The following is a 16438-nucleotide window of genomic DNA, read 5'->3' on the forward strand; positions in this document are numbered from 1 at the left end:
CTTGGTATTCTCCATAAGTAATGAATGGGACAAGGAACTAGGGACCTAGGGGTAATGTCCTAATACTTACCGGTAACCTTCATTGCTTATGTTCCTGAGGCCCTCATCCTATTCATTACACCCCTCCCTCCCTCCCAAATGTCAGACCTACCTCGGAGGGCTTGGTAGATCAGAACCAATGCTGGGTAAGTAAGGTTTATGTACTCCCGGTTTCTTTCGCGGAGATGGTAGATCTCCATAAGTGATGAATTGGACTAGGACCACAGAACCAGGAGCAATGAAGATTACTGGTAAGTAATAGGACACTACTCAATGGCAAATACATTTCAGCACACTTATGCCTGGAAACCTGTGACTGGTTTATCTATTGGAAAGTTTTGTGAATTAGAAAAAGTTGAAACTGTGCAACCATACGAGAGTTTAACTGCAGGTGCAGATTTGATCATTTTTTACGAATTCGTCTATATGCTCAGAAGACTCCAGTTCACATTAGCATCGAATGATGGAGAAGCATTTTCTCACTACATTTTGCCACAATTTATTTAATCTTAAATTAAAACTGCAGAGGACATCTAAAACAACACGCCTTCACTAATGAATCTACAAGACCCAATATTAGAATGCCTTATCTAATTTGTTCTGATGTGGTAGATTAAAAGATCTTAATTAGTTTACAGAAGCAGGATGAGCAACCTCACTCCGATCCATCACTATTGAAATGCCATTAATGTATCTTTGGAATTGTTTGGATGTTACACTGTGTTTGTACTAAGCATGACCGCGCAAAATAGATGCTAAAAGAAACTTAATTATTTCTCAGGGAATGTAATGCTGCAGGTGGTAAGGAAATTAGTTTAAAGAACGTGTCTTGTGTGCACATCACCGCCTCTAAACCAGGAGATTGAAACAACTTTTTTAAACTGTGATAATTGTTTATCACCCATGGAGCTATTAGATGAATGCATTAACTATCTGCACTGATGTTCTATTACAGCTAGATACAAATATTTGTCAGTGTTTCCTGTTATCTTACTTTCTTTTAAGTAGACATTTTAATTTCAGAGCAGAACGCAAAAATATAATTGCAATTTGTGAAGTACATTGATTGCTAAGCTCACCTGCCGACTGAGCTCGGTGAGTCTTGCTGAGTTTGACATTTCAATGTTGCTGCACAACATTGACTTTTTTTTTATACGAATAAAATACGGTTCTTTTGGAAAAAGACAGGGACTAGTACAAAAGTAAAAGGAAGAAATCCAGTCGTCCATATTCTTCTAAACTCTTCCGATAATGTATTTACTTAATTCACGATTGCCCTTTTTTCCATGTTTAGCGCAAGGGCCGATAATTTCTCCACCAGTATTTTATCCGCAATTGAACATTTTCAGATCTAGCTCTATTGAAAGAGTACCCAGAATGATCTTTCCCTTTTTGGTGACATCCACCAGCAGAGCACAAGCATATGATGGACAGCATGCACATGCAAAGTGTGGCTTCACACACAGTCAATTGAAGATACTGATCCCTAATTTCAGCCTATGGTAAGGATGATGGTTGGTGTCAGCTGATCATAGACTCATGATGACAAGTCTTTTTATATGTGCCAGAGGAGGGGAGTCAAAGTCAAAATAAGCTTTATTCGATTTTTAGTTGCAAAATCATAAGAGCACATGTTAAAAGAATTTTTTTTAAATGATCTGTACAGTTAAAAAACGTAAAAAAGTTAAAAATAACAATCGAGACTATATACAGGGCTATAAATCATCAGAAATGACAGCAGGCAGGTTATTTCTTTTAAACCAAGATCAGAGCTAGGAAAAAGTGATCACACAAAGATATACATCCACACTACCAACATTATTCTGGGCCACTACTAAGTTGCATTAATTACATAAAATTCATAAATAGTCCTAGTACAAAAATAAGTAAGAAGAGGAAAAAACAAGGTACTACACATAAATCACATAGTATTCCTGAGGCTAATAAGTATCCTTAAATAGGAGGAAAACGCTTTTATGACGAATTCTGATTCCAACTATTTTAACTTAAGGAATGCCGCTCTACATCCCCTTATTCCCCATTTTGTAAGGATCGGTTTCAAAAACCTTTTCCTGGGGGTCGCATACAATTTCAAAACAGGATGCAGTCGATGTTAGATTGATGGGATAAATCATCGCATGGGCAATTCACCAAATATTTTGACCAGTCATTACGTTCGGAAAATGTCACCATACGAAAGAAGGTATCCACAAGGAACCTAGTCAGCAGCATTCGTGAAAAGCAACTACAATCTAATAGTAAATAAGACTCTATCCCTACATTAGAGATAAGAAGCTGAGTCGGCATGGTGTTATGTTTACCCTTTTCAGATGACCACCTTTTCTTATCCAAATGTTCCAGTACCAGTTTTTTAAGGGTGCGTCTTGGTACCCTTTCCATGCATGTTGGGTTATCAAAATATTCTCTATGCCCAATATCAGACATCATGATTTTTATATAATTTAATCATTTTATATTTACAACTCCATCTAGCAACAGACAATCAGTAACGATATCTCTATTTAAGGTTGTTTCTAGCGTTACCCAAATTTTGTTCCATAAAAGCAATGGAGAAGATTTAATCGTATCCGAGATATAAGGTAGCCCAACTTGGCTGTGGCTAAAATAATTGGGCATGGATTTAGGGGCTGCCAATAGGTAGCGAATCAATGATTTTCATAGTATTGTATCTGCTCTACATTAACAATCCCCCAGATACCGGCCCCATACGTGCCAGTAGGAACACATTTAGTTTTATAGATTTGGATAAGTTCGCGCACTGGTCGCCCGCCCAATTTTCTGGCAAAGTTTATCAGGGCACAATTGGCCTTAGAAAAGGCCAGTTTTCTTGCAAACACCGCCGCGTTCCAAGTTCCTCTACTATCAAAGTTAATTCCCAAATAAGAGAATCTATTAGTATTTCGATCTTTTTTTTTCTAGGAAAATTGCCTTGCTAGATCTTCTCGTGGTACCACATGTCATAGAATATGTTTTTGAGACATTGATTACTAGCCCTCGAATACTCATATATTCTGCAAATTTAACCACAGCCCTTTGTAGGCCAATGACAGTTTGTGACATAATTGCTGCGTCATCCGCATACAAAAGGATGGGATTCGGACTTCCCCCCACGGAAGGATAATCAAACTGAAATTCCTTTAGATATTGTCCCACACTATTGATGTATTGGGTGAAGAGAAGGGGCGCCAAAATGCACCCTTGTCTCACGCCTCTTCTTATATTAAATTTGTTAGAGCATTCTCCCCGTCTCCCATACCGTACTCGGGCCCCTGCGTCCCTATACAATTCCTTGAGAAATTATAAAATCTGTTGGTCTATGTCCATATCACTAAGCGTCTTCCATAACATAGAGTGGTCCACATAATTGAATGCGGAGCTTAAGTCCACGAAGGTAATGAATACATTTCCTCTCTTAGCTTGGGTATATTTGGCTGTTAGTAATGCTAAGTTTAGGCCCTGTTCAATAGTGCCCTTGCCTGTGCGGAAACCGTATTGTAAATTGGTGATAAAATCATTTTCCTCCACCTAGACCTGCAGCCTCTTAAGGACTATCCTGCCTGCTACCTTCATTAAAGCATCTAAAAGGGATATCGGACAATAACAAACGGGGTTATTCCTATCGGCTTAAAAAAAAAATTGGTATGACAATTGCTTCTGGCCAAGTTGAAATAAAGCCGAAAGCATTAGAGCGATTTAGGACATTTGTTAACAAGGTTGCCCAAAGACGTAACTCAGATTTATATAAGTCAATCGGGACACCGTCCGGTCCTGGTGCTTTCCTTGGAGCACTATCCTTAATTGCCCTTATGACCTCTACAGGATCGAATACAATCCCCAATGGAAATGTCTCTGATCGATCGACCTCTTCAAGTAGTACAGTTTGGTTGTCTGTATCATTATCGTTCTCGACTGTGTTAGGGTTATTGTATAAGTTGGAAAAATGCTTAACCCAGGTGTCCCCTGGGATAGCTAAGTCAATGATGTCTGTTTCTTTATCTAGCAGAAAGGGTGCATTGACTGCTTTCCAAAAAGCTACATTGTCATTCCTTAGGCATGCCTCATGAAGGTCCTGCCAGGTTTCGTTTTTTAACTGTCTTTTCCTTCTGGCTAAGGCAGCATGGTAAGATCTTCGAGTCAGCCTTACTAACTCCATCGATCTAGGTACTTCATGTAGGGCGCGTTTCAGATTGTGACGTGCCCTAGAACAATCTTTGTCAAACCAACCCTTGACTTTATGTGTATGATTTTTATATTCCCTTGTCAATTGTTTTTTAATTTTGTCCGTGATTTTACTGAAGGAATTGAGAACTTGATGATTCTCTTCGGTGAGTGAGAGACAAGTTTTCATATGGTCATAAATGTTGGTAACCAGTTTTTGAGTAAAAGCTTCAGGATATACTTTTGCCCATTTGATGGAATAACCGTTGGCGCTTGCCAGGTTAAAGGGGGGATTGTGAATGACCTTAGGATTTGTTTCCACACCCTTTATTTTCAGGCAGAACGAAATAGGATAGTGATCACTCATGGCGGTATCAAGTGTCTCCCAAGACAAAACAAGTGACCAATATCTGGAGGACAGGAGGGTGAAATCAATGATAGAATTTGCCCCTCTCCCGTTAAATGTTGGTTTGAAATCTACCGCCAGTAAGAAACTTTCGTTAACATAGCTTAGGTCGAAATGGAATAACAATGTATTCAACAGATCCCCCAGCCTGGAGTGGACAAAGTGAGTTGGAACATCTTCCCTATTCTCCCCCAGGACACAGGTACCAGTAGCGCTTTGGGTGCAGAGCGTACAATTTAAATCACCCACTCATAGAAGTGCCAAGTCCCCATCCACTATTTTCTCTAGACTCATCAACGAGCTTCTGAGACTGTTAATAATCTCTTGCTAGAAAGATGCATGGGCATTGTTATAAAAGTTAATAATGGCCATGTTATTCAATCCTGACCAATTGACTAATAAAATCTGGTAACATTCTGTTGAGATAAATTTAACAACTGAAATCCCTGCTGTGTTTGAAATGTAAATGCACAGGCCCCCTTTGTTTCTACCATGTTGTCTTACAATGGCGGGTGTGTTAAAGGTTTGATATCCTGTCAAATGATTTTCTTGGACCAGGTTTCTTGAAAGCACAGTATGTTATGCTTGTTTACTATGTCTATCCATTCTTGCAGGTCTACTTTGTCCTTTAGGCCTTCTAAGTTCCAGGATATAATAGACTGGCCTTTAGGGGTTTTCTTATCAGTGACGTCAACCTCTCCCGCCTTAGTTCTTATGTCAAGTGTCCCTTCTTTCCTATGTATCGTATCATTAGCAGTATGTGTAGATGGATAATAATCCCTTGGCGCCTCATTTACGAGTCATTCAACCCCCTCCAAACCATAAACAGAGGCGAATCGGTTAGAGGTAGAAATGTTAGAAATAGGACCTACTAGGTTAAGCATATAAGGATTCCAGGGTCTTGAAGGGTTACTTAGTAAGGCTTGGGGGTAGAAATAACTTAGATCACAGGTTGATATACCTCCCCCGCCATTCTCAAGGTACCAGTCTCTAATATGGAGAGTTGCCCTGCAATCTCTGAAATTAATGATAGACATCCCCCTGTATATCTTTCGGTCTATGGCCCACCCAACCTAATCTTCTTACATGTAAGATTGCACCATCTATGTTAGGGGGTAATGCTCTGTTCTTTCTCAGCCAGTGGACAACTTTGTTCTTGAGTTCTGAGTGTCCCTCTATTTTCCTCGCTACCAGTTCTGGGACCCCAGTAAGTATTATAACATAAGGTACCGCCTCCGGAGGGAGATCTATTTGTTGAGGGGTTCCTTTTAAGTTCTTATCAGAATGAAATGCCCTGGCAGTATTTCCATGCTTATTATCTGGCTTACTGACTTGCCCTCTGGCTTTTGCTTCCCTAGGTGTCCTGTGGCCGATATCTATATTCGAAGGGGCCAGTGTATTCTCGTGGGATGGGGTAATAAATCAACACTATTTAAAGGGTGAGTTATTTTCGGCCCTGTGGATAGCACAGAAGAGATCTGATTCTGTCTATTAGCTGGCATTTCCCTGAGTAGTTTGGTGTTAGTTGCAGTCGCTTCTTGAATAGACCCCAGTTGTTCTGCCATTCTTTTCACTCTCTCCACGAGTGATAATAATAGAGATTTAACCAATTGTTCAATATTTCCCATTAGATCTTAAATAAAATAAGAATGTGGGGATGAGTATTCTGGCACAGGCTTCCTTGCTGCAGATCCTTGGCCCTTTAAGGGGCTCAAAAATATTTTAGGTGTTTTTGCGCGTCTACCCATTTGGCTGTTTCCCCGCGCTTTCTTTTATTTGGAGGTCCTGACCCCAGTGATTTAGTTGATATATTATTTTGGTGGTGGGCTTCCTAGATGTCAATGGTGTTTGCTCCTCAGAAGAAATTTCTTTTGGAGATCCTATGTTGGGGTCTTTAATATTAGGTTCCCTGCTTATCTCTGCTGATTCCGTTAGATCTTGTAACTGTGAAGGACTACAGTGTCGTTAATTTGATCTTTATCCGTGCCTTGAGTAGGTGGTGTAATCGCTAGCTGGATGGAACCCAGGGAAGAACGACGTTTATACAACAATTCTGAGGACAGGCGACGCTCAGTGATAGCTATTTTGCATTCCAACACTGTGGTGGCCCTTGTTATAAACTGGTCTAGATTCCCTCTGACAGTCCCTCCCACCAGAGATTTCCTGCCTTTACTGAGATGTGAATTCATATTTCTGTTATATATTTTTGGTTTTAAGCTTGTAGTACAAAGATAATATCCGGATACCGGGGATTATATTAACACAAATATTACACAGTTCATAACAGTTTGATTTCCGGGTTATTGGTTCCACTTATAAGGTGTTGAAATCTTAGTTTTGAATGTCCCGGGGAACCAATGCAAGGGGGGGTGGCCCAGCCCGGCCTCCTCAGGCCCCGGATGGCCACAGACGGCCCGCCCTTTGCCCGGGCTTAGCCCTGCACCGCCCGCGCGTGTCCCGCGATGCGGAGGGAGCACTGTTCTTTTCAGCGCCTCCCGGCGCAGAAGTGAGGGTTGGGTGGGCGGGAAAATCCCGCAAAGAATCCTGGGGGCTGTAGTCCCCCTGCTCGGCGGCCGGTGTGATGTTCTTGTGGGCGGCAGCGGGGGGGACAAGCAGCCGAAGATGTCTGTGCTCCAAACAGAGCGATAGAGCAGCTGAGCAAGAAGAACTACCAGGCAAGTCTCAGCAGGGTTACCCACTCCACCTAGGGAGCGCTGTTCTTTTCAGCGCCTCCCAGCACAGAAGTGAGGGTTGGGTGGGCGTCGAAATCCCGCAAAGAATCCTGCAGGCTGTAGTCCCCCCACTCGGCGGCCGGCGTGATGTTCATGTGGGCGGCAGGGGGGAGACAAGCAGCCGAAGATGTCCATGCTCCAAACAGCGCGATGCAGCAGCTGGGCAAGGAAAACTATCAGGCAAGTCTCAGCAGCGGGAGGGGAGTCAGAATACTAGAACTCCACTTTAAAATGTTTTCAACCTTCACTGGTCCTTGGGTCCTCCATGTATATACATTGTATAGTGAGTAAATTTGGCATGTTGCATGCACCCCGTTGAACACACAGTAAAACTTTCAGTAAATTCTGAAAATGTTTTGCGCGACATAATGACCTGAGTGTTGATGTTACTGGGGCTTTCACTCATAGATGCCTGATGGGCTGAGAAGTTTATACTTTCACACCACGTCAGGTAGAACATCATTGCTGCCATGTTTTTTCTCTTACACCAGAATACGCAGACTGCTCAGTAGGTGCAGCCATTTTCTATCCCTCCAGAGGACTAAGAACGAAGCCCCTAAAGATGTACACTCCATTAAAGTGAGGACATTCTAAAAGGTAACTCAATCCTGGGCATTGCTTGGCCTTGGCTCCTTATCAGTGCCCCAGATAAAAAACTGGCTCTTTTGAGTCAGTATCATCCACTTTGTCTGGTCTTCAAACTGGAGCTCTGAGACCCAGCTCAAATAGGCATATGACAGGAACAGGACACTGCGTCTTGCCTTAAAACACCCGGCTAGGAATATGTTTAGGAATCTGGAAGGGGCCCTTTTGACAGTACCTAAAGTGAAAGAAGAGGGGTCTGTACTGCTTGTTGCCGAGAGGAATAGACCCCAGACCAGGTGGGAAACGAGCAGGAACTAGGTGAAAGAAACCTGCATACAGCATATCTCGGAGGACTCAGTAAGCTAGGGTCAACAAACCGTATGTAAACCAGTTGGCCAAGACCAATATATGGCCATTGACTTGAGGACCTATGAAGGGTTTCCATATTATATGCTGGAACAAATACTGGTTCTATGTGCCTTACAGCATTTTTTTAATCCTGGATTAACTATACACTTGGAAAACTGTTGAGTGAATAACTGGCCATCCTTGAACTGTGTCCGGTACCACAGAAAGTTGGTTTCACCATTGACCGGCCGACAGTATCCCAGTTAATTGATCAGGGAGATGCTGGTCTTAAATGAATTGTGTGTGGCCAGCTGTCTCATTTGCCCAGTAATTGGGTCACTCTTCCTTTCAGTTGGTGGATTTCTGAGAGCCTTTTATCTTAGGGTAAACATAGTATATGCATGGCTCAAAGAACTACTACAGCATTTGTTAATTTTAAATAAACCGTGGAGCTCCATGATTCTGTCCACATTGCCCGATTCCATACAATCTCCTTCACTAAAATCTTCATGTATTTTTGCTATTTTTATGCTTTAGAATCCCATTTCAATGTGTCAAGTTTGTGTAATATATCGTTCTTCCATCAAAATGTTGGAATGAATGAATACAATATACAGACCGAGGGTAAGAAGATTTTACAATTTTGACATGAGTACCATTTTTGTTTCTGCATTTGAAGTTTGCGAATGGAAATGTACCACTAGAATGTGGTTTGGTTGAAGGAGTGATGCTAGTTGCGGTTCAAGCTGTGTATTTGCTTCTCCCTTATGAAATTTAAAGGACGAATCTCAATCAAAAGTATTTCACTGTCAGACTTGTGTAGACATTGATAATGTGACTGCACTTTTTCAAAACGTTTTGCTCTCAGCAGAAGTAACACTCCACTTCTGCTGAGTGATAACAGTTTGTAAAGAGCAAGACTGGTTTGGGTCACAATATATGTTCGATTTGGGGGTCTCTAGTTGGCAATGGTATTCACCTTTTTCCAAATAGGCCCCCTTACTTCTAAGTCAGGATAAGGGGATTACACTCCTTAATAACCCCTGCTCACCCCCTTGGTAGCTTGGCACCAGCAGACAGGCTTATCTCAGAGGCAGTGTGTTAAGCAGTTGTGTATATACACAGTAAAACAGTACTGAAAACACTACAGATGGACACAACACAGGTTTTATAAAAATAAGTATTCTTTATATAAATTTAAGACAAGACCACAAACAACAAAAATCCACAATACTATACATAAGATTGACTTAAAGATGGTAAAAGTTACTTAGTTCAAGTTGATGTTAAATGCGAAAAAGTTTTCAACAAGGTACCTGGATGCGTAACGCAAAATACACAAAAGGCTTGCAAAAGGGGAGATGAGTCGGTTCAGTGATCCGGGGGAGATGATGCGCCGTGCCTCAATGCTTGCGCAGAGTAGGGGATGCGTCGTCATCCTTACCAGTGCAGAGGTGATGTGTAGATTCTCAGCCTGTGGGCCTGTTGCGGTGTGCAAGATGGCACCTGGATGCGATGCGATGATCCGGTTGCGATGCGAGAAGATGGAGCCCTTGATGCAGTGATGCAATGAGGATGCGTAGACACCGTGGCAGCCTTGCGACGACTCTGTACTTTGGAGCCGCTACAGGCCCTACTATACACTTCACCAATGATGGCGTCACGCTTCTCCGATGATGCGACAGCAGGCAGCTTTGATGAACACACACTTCCAGGGAGATGCGGTGAAGGCTTGCTTCTCCTGCGATGCAACGATCTCGGCTGTAGCGGCGACACGCTTCCTCTCGGTGTGTCGCACTTCCAACTCCCAGCAACACCCAAATGTCTGGAGTTGAGAATTCCCAGCAAGGAAATTCAGAGGGGAGCTGGAGGTGAAGTCTTTTGTCCCTGAGACTTCAGCAGGAGGCAAGCACAGTTCAAGCCCTTGGAGAATATTCTGTAAATGATGAAAGTCCTTAAAAGTTGCTGAGAACTGTGACTGCTCTCCCAGATGGAGTAACACGGTACGACCAACAAAAGTAAACTGGTGTCTGTAAATAATCTCTGGTTCTTCCCTGAAAGTTGAAAAAAAAGCAAGGCTGTCCTCAGAGAAAATGTTTGTGGAGGATGTGCAGACACTAGCCAAATAACAATATACCTAGGAACTAAAAACATAACTGGTCCTATCCAGGTTAGTGGGGAAGACAAAAATGTAATAAGACAAATGTTACAAAAAAAATTGCTTATATTTATTATAATTATAGTTATAAATATAAAATGTAATAGATAAAACTAGAGGTAATTCAAATGAGAGTACTGAAAAAGGTGCTTTCACTCATACAAAACCATTGAAATTGCTCCTATATATTTAGTTGTACTAACTATATTTCGCGCATCTGCAATCCACTGCTGATGAGGCCACATATTACATCATTCATGACATGGTCAGTGATATCACTGATGACATCACTGATGACAACATCCATGTGAAAATCACATACACCTTTTCATACACTACTAAAATCTTTCATCACTCTTTGTGAAATACAGAGTATCATATTTGAATCCATTGTCACAGCAATACAAGTATCTAAAAACCCACTCAGTGATTCATCGATGTATACACACATCTAATCACTCATACATGCTGTCAATGACCAATAGAAGACTATCAAAAATACTTATACACCTATATCGACATTACACACCAGCACACATCCTATTCACATATGAAGTCATCCTAATCACTTATGCAAACAATGGATCATACTTACATATTTACTTAGCTACACATTTATACAAACACAACTTCATCTATTCATTTAGATAGTAAGTCATACTTAGTGAATTATAAAATCATTATTACAAGTATACAGTTATCCATACAGTCACTCACACAATCATTGAGTCGTATGTATACTTATTTATATACAACAACTGACGCATACACTGCCTTTTATTTTTCTAGTTTGTTGGACATGTACCATTGAGAAATATATTTGCTCATCACCACACCCATAAAGATATTCACACACCCAAAAAACTGTTAGAACATGTAGTATTAACTTAATATATCTAGTGAATCAAGTATTCACACATCTTTGGGCAGTCACACAGACCCCTCCGAACCACACACACATTCACTCTCCCATACAAATACTCAGTTAACTAATCAATTACTAATATAGACTTTCACATAGCTAGTAACCGACTGGAGAACCAGTTTACATACCAACTGACAAAGTGATACAGATATTCACACAGTTTAGTCACTATCCACTATATTTAGTGAGGCACTATAAAATGGTCAAGTGAACAGTCAATTACACTGCTACTAAATCCTCCATCAAAATATTTATTTTTATATATCCACTCATTCTTCAATGCAAATTGCTATATATATATAATGCATATTTAAATAACGAAGCAAACCACATTCACTGGATGATGTCATCAGTGATGTCATTTGAGATGTCATCAGTGATGTCACTGACCATGTCATGAAAGATGTAATATGTGACATCATCAGCAGTGGATTGCGGGTGCGCGAAATATAGTTAGTACAGCTAACTATATAGGAGCAATTTCAATGGTTTTGTATGAGTGAAATGTCCAGCTAACTATAACACCCCTAAAACTTATAGTTTTTTTAGTGAATTTTAAAGGTTTTTTAAATGCTAATTCCTAACTATATAAGGCCTGAAAACTATGATTTTTTCAGTATATATATATATATATATATATATATATATATATATATATATATATATATATATATATATATATATATATATATATATATATATATATATTTATATATATATATATATATATTATTCACAAAACTGCCCAGCTTTCAAGGGGCATACAATATATATATCAGGCCAACTCGCCAACGCCACACCTGCTCCAGAGTGCTGAAGCGCTTGTCTGGTGGACTTGAGCCTGGAATTTACAGCGCACTAGCACCACCGCAACCGTCCTGACAGTACAAACAAGGACTTGAACAACGATCCCAAAAACAGGTAAGTCTGTAAACTCTGGAATCCCGTTTTGGAGGCATTGAAGCAGAGTAAAAAGGATCAGATTAGAGCGGTTGGAGCGAGGGTGATACATGAACATTGTAATTCATGCACTAAAAAAGAATCTTGCTTTAAGGATCATTCATTATGCTTACCTATGCGGCACGCCAGGAAGCTGCAGTAGACATATTTAAAAAGAGGCAAAACCAGTGATAAAGGTGCTACGAGTAAGTTATCTAGCACACATGGTGGACTTAAGGCACAATTGGGAAAATTAGGGAGGCTTTGCAAACGTGAAATCTGTAAATGGTGGGAGGCAACATCTCATCAAATCTATATAGAGGTAACCCGAATTCTGTGCGGTTTACGTATATATACTGTTCCCACCTAAGAAAATCTGAACCCTAAACTGCTGGATGAATGGTCAGGTTACACAACAGAATCATCAGTGGGCATGCTTAAAATACTTATTACATTTGCCTGGAGTTATGCTATGTTATGTTATGTTATGTTATGTTATTTTATGTTATGTTATGTTATTTTATGTTACATAATTTTGTAGCACGCACAACTACTCATGAGTATCCTGCCCCGGAGCCTAGCGGGGGAGAAAAATGGCAAAATAGAAGGAGAATAGATGAGTTTGCAGTTTCCTCCTAAACACAAAAGGATCCTGGATAGAGCGTAAGGCAAGAGGAAGGGCGTTCCAAGCAGCCGCTGCCTTCATCATAAAAGAACTGACCCCTATTCTCTGAAGCTTAAAGCGAGGGATCAGAGCATAGCAAAGGGACGAGGACCGCAAAGGACGTGCAGGAACATAAAAGGAAAAACGCATCTGTAAATAGAGAGGACCACAATCATGCAGGACTTGGTGGGCCAAAATCAAGGATTTAAATTTTACTCACTCCAACATGGGGAGCCAATGAAGGGAGCACAACTATTGCCAGACACTGATTCTAGCCGGGATGCCCAACAAAAGTCTAGCTGCTGTATTCTGAACCACCTGCAGTTTTTTCAGCAGGAATCCAGGCCCACCAGCATAGAGGGCATTCGCTTAGTCCAACCTAGACAAGATCAGCTCACAGGCAACAGTTTCCTCGCTGCAGGAGGGAGAAGGGAAAAACATCTTCTGAGGGATTTAAGCAGACCAAAACAGTATCCAGCCAACTTCTTGATGTGTGTCGAGAAGGAGAGGCATTTGTCGAACCAGTCCCCCAAGTTTTTTGCTGCATTTCCTGATGAGGTGGGTCAGGAAAACTCAGGGGGCCACAGCTGCTCTCTAAAAGTAAGGGGGAATTGGCCAAAAAGCAGAACCTCAGGTTTTTCTTCATTACATTTGAGCTGCGCTCCAGCCAGTGACAGGGACAAGTCCCTTAAAGAAATAGAAGAGTTAAAAACAATCATCCTGACCAAAAAGGATGCTAGGATTAAAAAAGAGCTTTGTGAAGGTATGAAATAACATCTGTTAGCGTATGAGGAAAAAATCAAACAACGAAAACATAGTAAATTCAATTGTGATGCACAGGACTACGAACAAGGACGCATGCTAACAGTTGCTTGCAAGCATGATGAGCCAAGAAGAGCTTTAAGATCCAATGCTGCACGTAAAACGATTGAACAACGTGAAACCTCTGAATCAGATATAACAACCGCTGCTGAACTATCAGGAGAAGAAGGGGCGGACCCAAACCTTCCACACTCCCTTTTCACAAGGAATTTCAACTAATGCGCAGACGTGGCAAAGGGGAGGACGAGGCGAACCCCCAGAACGGAGAAACCAACAAAGAAAAGAAAAACAAGGCGAGGTGGATTCAGCAAGTGCGGGCGTAGCTTCACAAACAAGAAGCAATAGAAATGCCAGGAAATAGCTGATACTGACAAACTGACTATACTCAACTTAAAACTAAGGAAATACATTAAAATTGAAGAATCAACACTCAAGAAGGAACTTACGTTTTGCCCGACACAAAAGTTTGAATACACACAATCACGGATTGACCTTTTCCTAATTACAAGGAAGTTGAAATTATATAAGTTCTTTAAAATGCGAGGACATTTAGACCAACCTCAGGTCACACCTTCCTCTGAAATCACACAAACCGCAACAGATGTGTTAAAAGGAGAGGAATTAGATTTCCTCCAAGTGTTGGCGGATCAAGAATTCATCTCTGAAACACAAGAGATAACAAATATTTAAAGTTTTGGAATTGACCAAAAAAGTGTCAATTCGGGTCTTTGAGTCAAATCCACCTTCATCCCGAACACACTGTTTGACTCCATTGACCCTTTTGAGGAAGCAGTAAAGATTGAATTACAACAATGAGAATGAACAAATCTAAAAGGACAAGAGGAAATCGAACAAAATCAAACTTAACATGTGAGCAGGAAAAGGCAATCATGGGAATTCAACAGGACTCCAACATAGTATGTAAACCATCAGACGAGGGGGAAACATTGTTTTACTGACCAAAGACTACTACATCATGGAAGCAACACAACAGCTATCAGATACAGCAAGTTATGCAAAAATAACCAAGGAAAGGTACAACCAAAGTATCATGGAACATTATGAATTGATACAAAAATGGTTTAGTCGAGAGATGCTCGATCTGGAGGAAATGCGCTTTTTAAACTGTGCATGTCCAATTATAAGTTTATAACATCATTTTAACATCTCCCAAACCCAGACCCTAAAGCCGCCCAATTAATTTCTCCATTGGGAGCCTTACCGAGCATATGTCACAATTTGTTGATATCTTTTTTACCCCACCCTTGTAAAGACTTTGTCACCTTATGTACGGGACACAACTGATTTTATTAGAATAATTTCAAATATTTGTTGGGAACCTGATATGTTGATTATAGTGCAAGACATAACCAGCCTATACACAAGTATAGATCATGTTCAAGGAGTAAAAGCAATTGAATACTTCCTAAAAGGCAGATCGTTGAAATTAGCTGAACATAGCCAAATGCTGCTTGAATTTGTCACATTTTGTTTGTATAACAATATCTTTTTCTTCCAGCAACATTTGTACATCCAATTGAAAGGTAAGGCCATGGGAACCTGCTTCGCCGACAGCTATGCAAATTTATTTGTGGGTGATAGAAATGGGAATTCTGGTTGGCTAAGGCTTGCGCCAAAGCCAGGCAGAAACCACCACTCTAGTTAGGGCAAGGGAGTTACACGCCAAGATAACCCCTGCTCACCCCCTTGGCAACGTGACACGAGGAGTAAGGCTTATCCTGGAGGCAATGTGTAAAGCATTTGCGCAACACACACAGCAGCAACACACTAGGCACACCAGAAAAAGGAACTCCACACAAGGTTATATATAAAAAATAGCCTTTGTATTACCATAAACACATTAGATCATAATCACACAGATACACTGTGCCAACTGGCACTGGGCAGTATTTACAGGGGATTATTTACACAGGACAGGGCCACGTGGGCCACTGTCAGAATCAGCACTTAGTAGAAATAGCACTTAGAACAACTGTAGCACAAAATAGCTCCTTGTGGTAGATCGTGATATCAAGAAAGTCAACACGCTGGCTATCCGAATGCATCGTAAACTGGATGCCCTTGCTTTGATTATTTAGCCACGCATGGAATGTTTGTAGATCCCTGGTTGTTCCTGTCCATATCATAAGGACGTCATCGATGTATCTCCGCCATTCTGTTATTTTAGCTAGATGTGGGTTGTTGTGGTGTAGGATCGGAGAACACTCAAAATCATCCACAAAGATAATCGCTAAATCTGGGGCAAAGGCTGCCCCCATGGCTACTCCCTTTGTCTGCAGATGGAAGTTACCTTGGAATAAAAAGAGGTTTTTCATCATAGCTTTCGAGAGAAGATCCACAATGAAGTCCGTCGGTACTGCCACCGGTGCTGGTCTTTTATTCAGGACCTTGCGTATGACATCAAGGGCGGAGGCCTGGGGGATGCTTGTATACAGAGACACTATATCATAAGATACCAAAAGCTGTTCTTTGGGGTTGAAAGGTGCCTCGTCAATAATCCCAATTGTTTGCAGTGTGTCTCGTAGGTATGTCTTGGTGCATTCCACTATAGGTTTGAGAAAGAAGTCTATATATTTGCACAATGGCTCCAAAATTGATCCACACCCCGATACAATCGGAC

The sequence above is a fragment of the Lissotriton vulgaris genome, chromosome 3_1 (genome assembly GCF_964263255.1).
Source record: "Lissotriton vulgaris chromosome 3_1, aLisVul1.2, whole genome shotgun sequence".
Taxonomy (NCBI): Eukaryota; Metazoa; Chordata; class Amphibia; order Caudata; family Salamandridae; genus Lissotriton; species Lissotriton vulgaris.